A 12,775-nucleotide genomic window follows, 5' to 3' on the forward strand; every position below is an offset into this window, starting at 1 on the left:
CGAGAGCGCAAACATTTAAATTGGACCCATTATCCACCAAGACGGTAGGGACCCCCATTCCTCTATAAGTCATTGTGATATACAATGGAAGATTGTTGGTAACACCATCTATTGGGATCTCATTATTTGAAAAAGTTATGACTCGAGGGGCCAAAATCATATTGACCATCTGTGATATCCTTTCTGGTTCTATACTTGGGAGGTCTAGAGCCCTTTTGAAAACTTCCATGACCTAATTCATGTGACGTTGTAAAGATAATAGCATCCCAAGTATTGAAATTTGTGTTGGTATTTTTCCTAAATCCACTACATTATATCAAGACTTTTAATGGCTCTTAGGAAATCATCCTTTTCCTTGATTTTTCTCTCTTCATCCGGATCCTCCCCTATCTTAGCCTTCCTTTATCTGCTGCCCTAGTCACCTGTCTTGGGGGCAAAAATTTTCCAAATCTTAATAAGGCTCAACGTTCTAAATCGGTTTGACCAATGTATGCCACCATCGGCTCAGTGTAATAATTCCAAGGGACTTTGGATGAATTTTCTCCACAAAGTTCTGGGTAGGGAATGACAAAGGGTCTTCGAGGGAGGTTGCCACTAGGTACAATGATTATTGGTAGATTGTGTGGAAGGGACTAGGATGCAAAAGGGAGGTTTGATAGTGCAAATGGTGTCAAAAGGTGGTTGAATTCATGGCATTGGTACTATAGGTAGGGTCCCTATCAGAACAATCAACACTATAGGGTCCATGATCTGCATATCTTCTTCGATACAATGAATGCTATTGCTTGGTCCTGCTCCATGTGGTCGCATGGGATTTCTAGTGATCCCCATTAGTTTCTGCTTCGGTTGCTCTGCTTGAAAGGTGATGTGTTCGTCGTCAATCAACCACTGAACTACATACTTAAGTTGCCAACACATATTGGTCACATGCCCTGGGCCTTGGTGGTATGCATAGTGGGCATTCTCATCGTACCCTCTTGGCTTAGGTTTCGGTGGCGGTTTCCATGTCAAAACACTTAAGTACCCTTCATTGACAAATGTAGGCAATAACTGAGAATGAGGGTATGGCAGGGGTAAATTGTATCTTCTTCTCTTTTTAGATGTAAGGGTTTTGGTCAGCTACCATCGGTGGCTATTGGGGAGTGGGTATGGTCGTGGAGCTGACACTGGACGAAATGGTTGGGGTGTGATAGGCACTGGCAATGATAGTGTAGGTAAGTAAAATGGTGGTCGAGGATTTCTAGAGTAAGTGGCTACAACAAAGTTAGGCCAAATTTGTTGGTGAGAGGAAGGGGAAATAGCATGCACTTCACTTTTTGACTTCTTCTTGATGGGGGGTTTTCTAAAGAAGGCTTGGGATGGGCCAACTCCCCCAATTGAGGGATTGATTCTTCCTTGCCTTATGGCCTCCTTGATCCGAGTGGCCCCCCTAACAACCTCATTAAAATCCTTAAGAGGTTGGGCAATCAACATTGAATAATATGGCTCACCTAATGTTCCTATGAACATCCTTACCATTTCTTCCTTAGGCATTGGATACCTCAGTTTTGATGTTGTTTCCCTCCACCAATATGCATACTCAAGAAAATTTTCTCCTTCATTCTGTGACAAGGCTTCTAAGTCGGCTCGATAGGGAACCAGTTCCATGTTAAAGGAGTAATGGAACAAAAAGGCTTCAAAAACTTGTTTCCAATACTTCTTCTTTGCAGGGTCCAACATGGCAAACCAGGTTCGTGCATCTCCTGTCAAACTTTTTTGGAATACCTGAATAAGGAGCCTCTCGTCTGACCCATATTGGAACATATCTCCACAGAAGATCCTAAGGTGGGTTTGAGGGTAACCTTTTCCATCATACTTTTTCCAATTTAGGCAATTTAAATTTTTCTTGGAGTACTGCATCCGGGTATAAGCATAATTCTTTATAGTCCAAAATTCTCGGGTTATGAAACCCTTTTAATTTCTTGAAATCTTCCTTCATTTTCTCTATTTCCTCCCTCATAGGATCGCTTGCAAGCGAGGCTAGCTTTATTGGGAGGATAGACTGGGAGATACGAGGGTCTTCTTCTTCAAAGTCATCGACTTGGTTGACTACTAGTGTTGCGGATTACTTGGTGAAGATGGTAGGTTATGACCTTGGGGTCGGTGATTCAGTACCGGCGGTGAATATGAACAGGATAGGAATCCCAGTAGTGGTGGGGATAGTGAAGGTTTGAGCTTGGGTGGTGGTTTGGGGGTTGGCAACATTTCTTTCTGAGAGTGAATCTAGTCGAGCAGACCTTTCTGAAAGATTTTCTTAAAGACGGAGCAAATCATTGTATGAAACAGTAGCGGGTGTAATGGTCTCCACAATGATCGTGTCCTGCTACCATGAGCCCTCCAAGGTTGTGTCTTCAGTTGCCATGGTGCGGGCGAAGGACTGGGTCACAATTCTATTGGTCCTCATGTTTTTTCCTGGAGTAGGTCAAATAGTATTCACTGATTGCATGAGATAAAGAAATCGATTTTCAACAGTTGATGAGATTATTTGATTTTTTTGTTTTGATTTTTGATCAATTTGTTAATTTTTATTCTATTTGATGGGTTAATTTGATGAATTTTATATGCTTAATTTTGGTTTTTATGATTTGATTTTGATTTTTTATATTTGATGAATTGATTTAAAAAATTTTTATTTGATATGATGATTTGATGAATTGGATAATTTTGATAAACTTGGTTTCAATTTTTGATGCTTTGATTTTAATTTTATTGGATGAGTTAATTTGACAACTTTGATAAATTTGATAAACTTAGCTTTGATTTTGATTTTTGCCATTTGATGAGTTGATTCAATGAATTTGATAATCTTGGTTTGATGTTTCATTTGGTGACTTTTGATTTTGCCAATTTAATGAATTTGATACTTTTGGCGATTTTGATTTATGGTAATTGTATATGCCCAGTTTGAATGTTAAGATTGGAAGTTTGATAGCTTCAAAGTTTGATGCAACCTACTAGAATGGTATATTTTCCTCAAACAGTTATTGTGTTTAGTTGGCATTTGAGTGAGACAATAATGGCCCTAAAAAAAGATAGTATCTTCATTAATGTTTACTACATCCACTTTTTTTCAAAAGGAAAAGGAAATACAACAATCCTGATCAGTGGGGATGAATGTCAATGCTATAGTATGTCAAGGTGCCTTCGAGTATCGCCATTTGATTTTCCACCTACATCATGTATGCTTTCATGTGGTTGACTAACTGTTCATATCAGACATTGGCACTAGTAGCCCCATTCCTAGCTTGATGGAGCTGGCAGCGAATTTCATTGGTTTCGATTTCCAACCTTTGTTTCTCTTGAAGTGCCTCTGATAATTTCTCCATTGTTTCAAGATGGCTTTGTTGGGCTTCACTCAACTTTTTCTTTTGATTTTCCAATCTCTCTTTTAATTCCATAATTTCCTTCCTTAAATCCAACTCTTCTATTTTCATTTTCCATTTTTGCTTGATGTGCTCTGTTATTTGCTTCCTTATAGAACATTGTGCCTCCCGATCCTTACTTCCTACTCCTCATTTATCCTGTTTTGCTCATGAAGTTCTATTACTACTTTCAAATATGGATCGTCTAAAGGTCGCTTGAGATATTCCTTTGATATGGTACCTTTGGATGGAGGCCTTACTGGGGTGAGGAGCTCGGGTGGTGGCACCAGAGGTGACGGGAAACTTTGACTACACACCCAATCCCTGTATGTATGATCACACATCGTCTTGGAGGCTGGAAATAAGGTTGGGAATTCCCTTTTACTGGAAGCCCAATGCTCTCTGAACCTCCTTTCCATATTCCCACGATACTTGATGAAATCAACCATGTCCCCTTTGATGTCATCGCTAGTTGGAATGAACTGTAAGAAGCCTAGTTTCCCTAGGACTCGTACTAGGACATATGGTGCTGATCCATATAAACCTACTAGAACCATGCTTTCTCTTCCTTCTGCGACTAGACGAGGTTGATTACACCCTTCTTGGACAGACAACCCAATGTTCCAATTGATCTTTCCTTTCATGGCCCTTTGCAATAACACCAAGTTTTGTTTCTTCGTCAAGGCTGCTACCTGTGGATTAGTGCTCAATATTTCTTTTACCTTGTATGTGGGTTGAGATAAAAACTTTCTGGTGTAGATGACCAAATGCGCTAGATGTTGTATCAACCACAGTCGTAAGATATGGAGGGATCCATGGAATGACCATGCTCTATGTGTCTGCAACATGGTTAAGCCCTACAAAATATCTGCTAAGATCATAGGGACCAAGGTGACCGACGATGCTTCTTTGATTTAACGCAACACTATGACTAGTCTTGTGTGAATCCTTTTACGGTCAAGTGGGAAGAGGAGATGTCCTACGATGGCCATGAACAAGGCATTTTGCTGTCCTTTCCTATCCTTTTCCGACTTATTTGATTTGAATATTAGGGTGTTGTGGTTTAGGAGAAACTGAACTGTGATGGATTTTTCATCTAGCATCTGTAGTTGGGGGGGCTTTTTGCATGCTAAGAATTGGCATAGGTCTGCTTTGTACCCCTGCTTGGCAACTAGGAAGGCAATCTCATTTCGATGGGCATTTGTAGGAGATAAGCTACATGTTCTAATGCTAGATATATCTCAATTTCCCCAAAGGAAAAAACCATTTTTTCTAGATCCCAACACTCAAAGGCCGACCATTCTAACTACACCGGTGATAAATTCATAACATTTTCCCAATGGGGTGTCCCTCCAATGGCTCTAATGTCATCAGATTTTTTGAGAAACCGGTCTTTAAGGAGTGCACAACATCTTGGATATTCAAAAAAGGCTTGATTCATTTTCTGTAAAAAAAAGAAGAATGTTAGTAAGCCATTATTATAACACCCTTAGTTTATTTTAAATAAAAGCATATGCATACCAATGAAGTATCATTTAATACTGATTAAAGGACCATTAGTCCTTTAGCCATATTTGTACTTACTAGATACCTCTAGATTTTGGAGCCACGACGCAAAGGAGAAGAGTATCTTTTGGTATTGGTTAAAGGGATGTCATGAAGTATCTTTTCATATTAGTCAAGAGAGGGTTAGACCCTTGCCATATGCATACCTACTAAATACTCTAAGAAATAAAGAGGGTCAAAATGGCCTTTTGATGCTACTTCCCAAGAGTTGTACTCTTGGAGTTTAATGGAATTATGAAACTCAATGCTAAACTGAAATACTACCGCCCTGTTCTCATCCCTCCCTTGGATTACTCCAATCATACGACTAAGGAAATAGAATGATAAAAGGAAAACATAAACTAACTAACCGACAGCCATGAAACTAAATCGATATCAGCCTTACATACAGAACAAAATGGAAAACAATTTTTGTAAAAAAAAAAAAATCAAATAAAATAAAACAAAATAAATGAAAAAAAAATATTAGAAAACACTAAGAAGGAAAGAATAGTATTTCATTTTCAGAATTAAAATCAGATGGAGCAGAATTTAATTTATGATAACAATCACAGCAAGACAATAAGGGGCTAACAGCTGATCTAAATGCATCAATTCAGTAAAGAAACGACCACCACTAAGGTTGAGAAGGACTATACGGTTTACCAGAGCTGGTTCTGCAGAGCTTCATCACTAACTCCTTTGACTGTCGCTCCCCCCAATCCCAATCACAGCAAAGACATAACAAAAGAACTAAAAGAGTGGAAATAAAATAAAGAAGATAACCTGATTTACCTGGGCTTATGTTGGCCAGAAAATGAATGCTACAAATGAGAAATCTCGGTGAGTTCGGTGTGTTCCGTCGATATGAATCAGGGACAGGGTGTGCAAAGAGCGTAATGATAAAGTCCGATTAATGGCGACGGTTTCTGCAATTAGCTCAACTCAGGAAAAAAAAAAAACTCGTAGAACAGGGGAGGTCTCGATCCGCTACCAAACGCCGAGAGTGGGAAATTTCGCTACTGTTGTTCGATGACGAAGAGAGGAAGGCGACGAACAGTGCAGAGCTTCAAATTCTTAGGATTTGGTGGATGTGTTAGTTCGACAAGAAAGGGTCAGGAATGGTGAAAAAAAATTAAAAAGAAAGAGGGAGAGAGATAGAGAATGACGGGAGAAGAGAAGGAAATAAGTGATTATGTCGAGCTCTGTTCTCGCCGCAAGGTTAAAGATGACGAAAACAGAGCTCGGGTCAGATTCTTTGGGGACGAAGGAAGAAGATGACAGAGAGGAGAGTGGAAGATAAAGAAGGGGAAGAAACTAGAATGGTCTAGAGAGAGAAGACGGAAAGAGCTCAACCTTCTCACCGCCACTCTGTGTCTGGGTTCAAACGGGGAAGAAGAACAATAGTCCCCCTCGAATGAAGAAGAAAGGTTTGCTTAAATACTAGGGTGCTGGGGCAGTTTCGTAAATTTTGGGAATTCGAGGCACTTTTGTAATTTTGGAAAAGTTTGGTCAAATCGAGTCAAAAGGTGGTCGAACCGGAGTTTTGAATGAATGGTGAAGATTTTGGGTAAAAAATGGAGGGTTGAGATGGGTTTGACTGTAGATAGGGGTTTTGTGTGTGAAGGCTAGTAAGATTTGCTGAAACGGAATCTTTTTAAATGAAGATGCAAATGAGGGTAGTTTTGAATAAAATTTAATAGGATAGGGTTTTTGGACATTCTGAGTTGATTGGTAGGGTCAGATTGGCCTAACTTGGCTCGGATCAGGAAAGGGCTTGATTCGATTATTTTGGAGCCTCATAATAAAATCTATGTTTTTATGGGGCAAACAAAGTTTGTTTTGGATGAAACTTCACAAGGTAGGGTTTTGGGGTAGTATGATTTGATTGGTGAGGTTAGATTGAGCCAACTAGGCCCGGATTGGGCAGACTTGTAATTTGGTCAATTTGTGACATCGAAAAGGAATCTTGGTGCGATAGAGGGGTAAGCAAAGGTGTTTTGGGATGAAATTTTATAGGTAGGTACTTGGAGGTGTCTAGGATATGATGGTGAGGTCTGATTAGTCTTGGGGGGGTCAAGGGTATAGAAATTTGGGTCAACAGGATGATTCAGAATAGAATTTTGGTTTGATTAAAGGGTGAATGGGGGAATCTGGGGTTGAAACTTTATGAGTAGGTATTTTGATGTATCTAGAGTTTAATGGTGTGGTCTGATTGGTTCGGATGCGTAAAGATCAAGGGAATCTGAGTTCTGGGTGTTTAGGCTATCGAGAGGCATCGGAATGGAATCTTTGCTCAATGAAGGGGTAAATGGAGGAGTCTTCAGCTGAAATTTTACAGTTAGGTGTTTTGGAAAGTCCTAGGTCTTCTGGTTGTGTCTAATCCAATGATTGAGGTGTAAGTGAGGTCGATAAGGGTCATCAGATAGGCATCTAAGGGTTTTGGGTTGAAAGTTGGGTTTCTAGGTTTTTGGGTGTTTTAGAGAGGTCGGATCGGTTTGATTAGGTGTTTAGGGTAAATTGGGGTTCCAGGCAGTGGACTAAGCAAAAATCGAGTGCTGACAACTACCCCTCTTTGTTGTGAGGTAGGAAACTACGAAACAACAAAGACCTAAAGAAGCACGCAGAGATTTTTATGAAGGACAGGCTTGAAAGAGGAGTGAGACAATGAGGGAGGATTACAGTGAGGGAAGGCAAAGAAGAAGTGGAGTCCTTGTACATCATCATTTCATTATGTTCATGCCATTTTATTCTTGGCAAAGTGACCTCTCCTAAGTATCAAGAACCTTTAGAATCAAGGTATGTTTGTCGTAAAATAAAACAATAAAAACAAATGATAATATGAAAACTACTCATTTTGGAAAAAAAAAAACCTCTTAGGTATCAAAAACCTTACGGAATTGGGGTACATCTGTGAAAACTAGAGTAAAGTAAATTTGTGAAAATTGGATTAAAGTAAACCTATCACTAAGAAAATCATGTCGGAGACAAACAAATCAATCATTAAGACAAAGGTTCAAAATTCTTGCAAAGCACAATCATAAAACACCAACAAATATTCTTTAGTTTTTTTAGAACATTTTGAAAGATTTTAATAACTGCTTTTTGATATAACACAATTTAAAATAAGAGTTTCAGGCATTATTTATCATTCATTTCATTCATTCTTTTCTTTTTTCTTTTCTATTTTTTTTTTGTTTTTCTTTTCTTTCTTTTTTCTCTAATATTTTACTATCATTTATCATCTCTATTTACTCAATTAAAACTAGTGTTGGTCAAAGGAAGGAGACTTACAAACTGGATTTCAAACGTGGGTCAAAGCATAAAGGCTGACATGACCTATGGGATTTTCTAACATGGGCCGAAGCATAGAGGCTGACATGACCAGCGGAATTTTTGACGTGGGTTAAGGCATAGAGGCTGACATGACCAACGGGAGACAGACGTGAGTCAAAGCATAGAGGCTGACATGACCAACAAAAGACAGACGCAAGTTAAAGCATAGAGGCTGACATGACCAATGGGATTTCCTGACGCGGTCCAAAGAATAGAGGCTGACATGACCAACAGAATTTTCCGGCGTAGGCCAATGCAAGAAGTTGGCATGACCAATGGATTTTTCCAATGTGGGTCAAAGCATAGGGGCTAACATGACCAACGGGATTTTCTGACATAAGTCAAAGCATAGAGGCTAACATGACCAATGGATTTTCTAACGCAAGTCAAAGCGTAGAGGCTGACATGACCAACAGAATTTTCTGACGCGGGTCAAAGCATAAAGGCTGACATGATCAATGAATTTTCTGACATGGGTCAAAGCATAGAGGCTAACATGACCAACGGAATTTTTTGACATGGGTGAAAGCATATAGGATGACATGACCAACGGGATTTTCTGACACATGTCAAAGCATAGAAGCTAACACGACCAATGGAAGACAGATGTAAATCAAAGCATAGAGGCTGACATGACCAACATAATTTTTGACGTAGGTCAAAGCATAGAGGTTGACATGACCAACGGAAGACAGACGCGAGTCAAAGAATAGAGGCTAACATGACCAATGGAATTTCTGACACTGGCCAAAGCATAGAGGCTAACATGACCAATGGAATTTATGATGCGGGTCAAAGCATAGAGGCTGACATGACCAACGGAATTTCTGATGTGGGTCAAGCCATAGAGGCTGACATGACCAATGGAATTTCTGACATGGGTCAAAGCATAGAGGCTGACATGACCAATGGAATTTCTAACGCGGGCTAAAGCAGGTTGACATGACCAATGGAATTTTAATGAACATCATCAATGAAATTGGAATTCAAACACTTTAACTAACAAATATTCAATCAAGTTATGGACTCAAGAAGCAGAACACCAAAGAGTGAGATAAATATCTGAAGGGATTTTTGAAAAATAAGGTAAAGGTTTGCACAAAAGAGCTAAAAAGAACCAACATATAAGCAAGCAAAAGTTCATGATGTGATGGAAGAGCCAAGATAGAAGCTAGGTATGCACTGAATAAGTCAAAATATCTCCTCATATTGTGGTTCAAGGAAGTTTCCAATTATCAAGCAATGCACAAGGGTCATGAAATAATGGAATGGCAAGAAGAAAGAGCTTCAAAACTCAAGGGCAAAAGTGCTTTCAAACTCAACTCATATGAGAGTAATTACATCCAAATGGGCTATGTCTAGTTCGCATCAGATGAGATTATGTATCATCTCTTCAAGGTCATTGCTCAAAACTCATTGAATTCAAAAGCATGCGCGACGAAATTGTAAGTTGTTGAACAAGGGATTCACTGTAAGAAAATCCTTTACTAGAGGGGGTTTTCTCCAGTTTTCTTTTTTTTCTTTTTCTCTCTCTTTTTTTTTTGTTTACTCTTTTTTTTGGTTAACAACTATGGTGGGCTATGAAGCTAATTCTTAAATGGAGTGAGTGACAACTATTACCCTTTATCGCCAGCCAAATAGGTCTATCCAGTGCTGACTTTTTGATTTCTCGAAGATCAAGGAGGTCTTGCTCATTAGGACGAAATATGGTATGGATGGAGGTTACAAATGATAGGTTAAAATGCTCGAATAACAATTGATATAGGCATCGGTTGCTTGAATCGTCACCTTATGGATTTAATTCAAGGTCTACTCTCATCATCATATTTTCATCTTCTCTCTTCCTTTTTTTTTCTTTTTTGATTTTTTTGTCAATGCAATATTCATGGCCATATATGGGTGGACATTGCTTTTCATATTATTCATCAACATGAATCGTGCATTCTTATTGATCAATGAGGACTTTATTTAGGGACAAAATGTAAATAGGTAGGGAAAATCAAAACTACATGTGGGTGTCATCATAAAAGCTCCTGTAATGATAAAATCATATTAATTGCCCTAGTTTCTCCTGACTGCTTCTTGATTTTTCATTTGTCAATTCAACTTTTGCATTGATCTTCCTTGATAACTGCCCCACTTTACTTGAGTATTTCATTCTCAACAGCATATGTTGAGCATAGTATATGTCGAGCAAAGCCCCTAGGGCATGCTCCCTCTTCTTTCTCTCTTTCTTTTGTTTTCTCCATTTTTCTCTTTTTTTTTGTTTTTTTAAGCCATTTGATGATCCCTGAGGTGCATGCTGTGGGTTTGGCTAGTTTGCCAAAAGAAGGTCTAATGTATAAGCTCAAGTGATTAACTAGCGACTTTTGTGAATTCAAGGGATGAATGAGACAAGAGGAACGGCCGAGGATGGCCTCTAGTCCTTTCTTTGGTTAATCGACAGAGCACTAGGTTAGGATGGTGGCTTTATTCTGTGTCGGCTCAAGCAATATTCAAAGGAAATGTGCTATGCTTTGGCAGTTGCAATTCTACCCCAGTTTGGACAAGGAGGATGGCTTTATTATGGATTGGGAGGTCAATAGGAAGTTCAACTATAGAGATCTTGATCAACAACTAACTTTTCTCAGACATTCTTTTGGGATTCTGAGAGGAGGCAAAAACTTTGCCTTTTTCTACGGGTAAACAATCCTGAACAGACTTGTCACTGCCCTATAGGTAAGCATCTCAGGCAAGGTAAGGAAAAAAATGGGGAAAATAATATTTTATTTATGGGAGTGGTCGAACCCATGAGATGGGCTGCTCTACCTACCCCTTTGAAAGGAATCAAGTCGGACGTAGTTTAAAATGCTTTGGAATGGCAAAGAAGAGAGAATAGCAAAGTAGATGCAATAACAAAAGGAAACTCTCGATGGTTGGAGATAGGGTAGAGAGCATTGACCCCCTATCTTAGAGATTACAATTCAAATTCACGCAGTTGGCTTGACATTACAAATGATACTCAAAACTGACCAAAGAGGACATTCAAAATATGCTGACGAAAGGGAGGAAATGCAGTGAGACCTTGTTCAATTAGCTTCTGAACAACAATCTTGAGCTGATGGAAATTATCAGTGTCATTCCCCGGGCTTCTATGATAGTCACAATAGGCATCCTCATCGTAATGCTTTGGATTATGCACAAAAGAAGGTCTCTCTTCAGGCAACTCTAGATATCCATCATCCAGTAAGGCAGGTAACAACTGAGAGTTTGAACAAGGAAGTGGGGACAACTCTTTTTTTGTTTGGGGACTTTGTTGTGCCCTTGGGGTGTGCTACTGTTGACGTGATTGTAGACGCTTTAAAATAGGCACCCTTAAAGAAGGATTAGATGGAGTTGTGGCTGCAAAGCTAGCTGGGTGGCTGCAAAGCTAGCTGGGTGGCCAAATATGAACTGTACTTCACTCCCTCCTTGATGCTTGGAACCAAACTTCTTTGTCTCAGAGATGGTTACCCCAACTCCAACCATCAATGGGTTAATCCATCCATGCCTAAGAGATTCTTCGATTTTGACAGCTCCTTTCACCACTTCACTGAAGTCCTTGAGCGGTTGTGCATCCAATAAAGTATGGTAGGAAGTTTTTGGAGAGGATGATGAGCGATTGTGCAACCAATCTTGAGCGGCTGTCAAATTTAACATTTTCGAAGCTATGAAATATCCAAGTGAATGCCATTCGATCTGCTCTATTGATACCATTGATTCGATTGTGTAGGAAGTTTTTCGAGAGGAGGACATGGATGATGAACTGGAATTCAGTGCACAATTAGACGGGGAGGAGGAGTCTGATGCATCCTATGATAGTCCGGAACTGATGCCGGAACAAAAGGTAAGCAATTATGATATTCCATTGACATTTTCTCATAAGAAATTGTTGCCTTCTGTTTTGCAGGCTCCGGAGTTGGAACTATAGACTTTACCTGATCATCTCAAGTATGCATACTTGGGCGAAAAAGAAACACTACCCATGATCATTGCGAAAGGGTTGACCGAAGAACAAGAGGAGCAGTTCATCAAAGTCCTAAAGGACCGCCCCTCAATTTGCATGCATAGGATCCTTTTGGAGGATGGCGCCAAACCAGTTAGAGAACCACAAAGAAAACTCAACCCAGTAATGAAAGAGGCTGTGATGATAGAAGTACTTAAGCTATTAGATGAAGGGATAATTTACGCAATTTCGGACAGTAAATGGGTAAGTCCTATACATGTTGTGCCCAAGAAAACTGGGATAACTGTGGTAAAAAATTAGAATAATGAACTAATCCCAATGAGGGTACAAAGTAGCTGGCGTATGGTAATTGATTTTCGAAACTCAATTTGGCCACTCGAAATGACCACTTTCCCTTACCCTTCATCAATCAGATGTTAGAAAGATTAGTAGGTAATGCGTTCTTTTGTTTTCTCGATGGATTCTCATGATATTATCAGATTGTTATTGCCCAGGAGGACCAAGAGAA

The 12,775-nt window shown here is 39.5% G+C and overlaps 1 long non-coding RNA gene across 1 annotated transcript; it reads right to left on the reverse strand.

Moving 5' to 3' along the window:
* Window positions 1-3,056: 3,056 nt before the first annotated feature.
* Window positions 3,057-6,342, reverse strand: LOC148802394 (uncharacterized). The gene is made up of 2 exons (XR_016082863.1): window positions 5,742-6,342; window positions 3,057-4,845 (listed from the first exon to the last, which is right to left on the reverse strand). It is a non-coding gene; the product is annotated as an uncharacterized LOC148802394 (long non-coding RNA).
* Window positions 6,343-12,775: the final 6,433 nt, after the last annotated feature.

Source organism: Nelumbo nucifera, chromosome 2, assembly GCF_055504915.1.
Source record: "Nelumbo nucifera cultivar China Antique chromosome 2, China Antique-T2T, whole genome shotgun sequence".
In the NCBI taxonomy this organism is placed as follows: domain Eukaryota; kingdom Viridiplantae; phylum Streptophyta; class Magnoliopsida; order Proteales; family Nelumbonaceae; genus Nelumbo; species Nelumbo nucifera.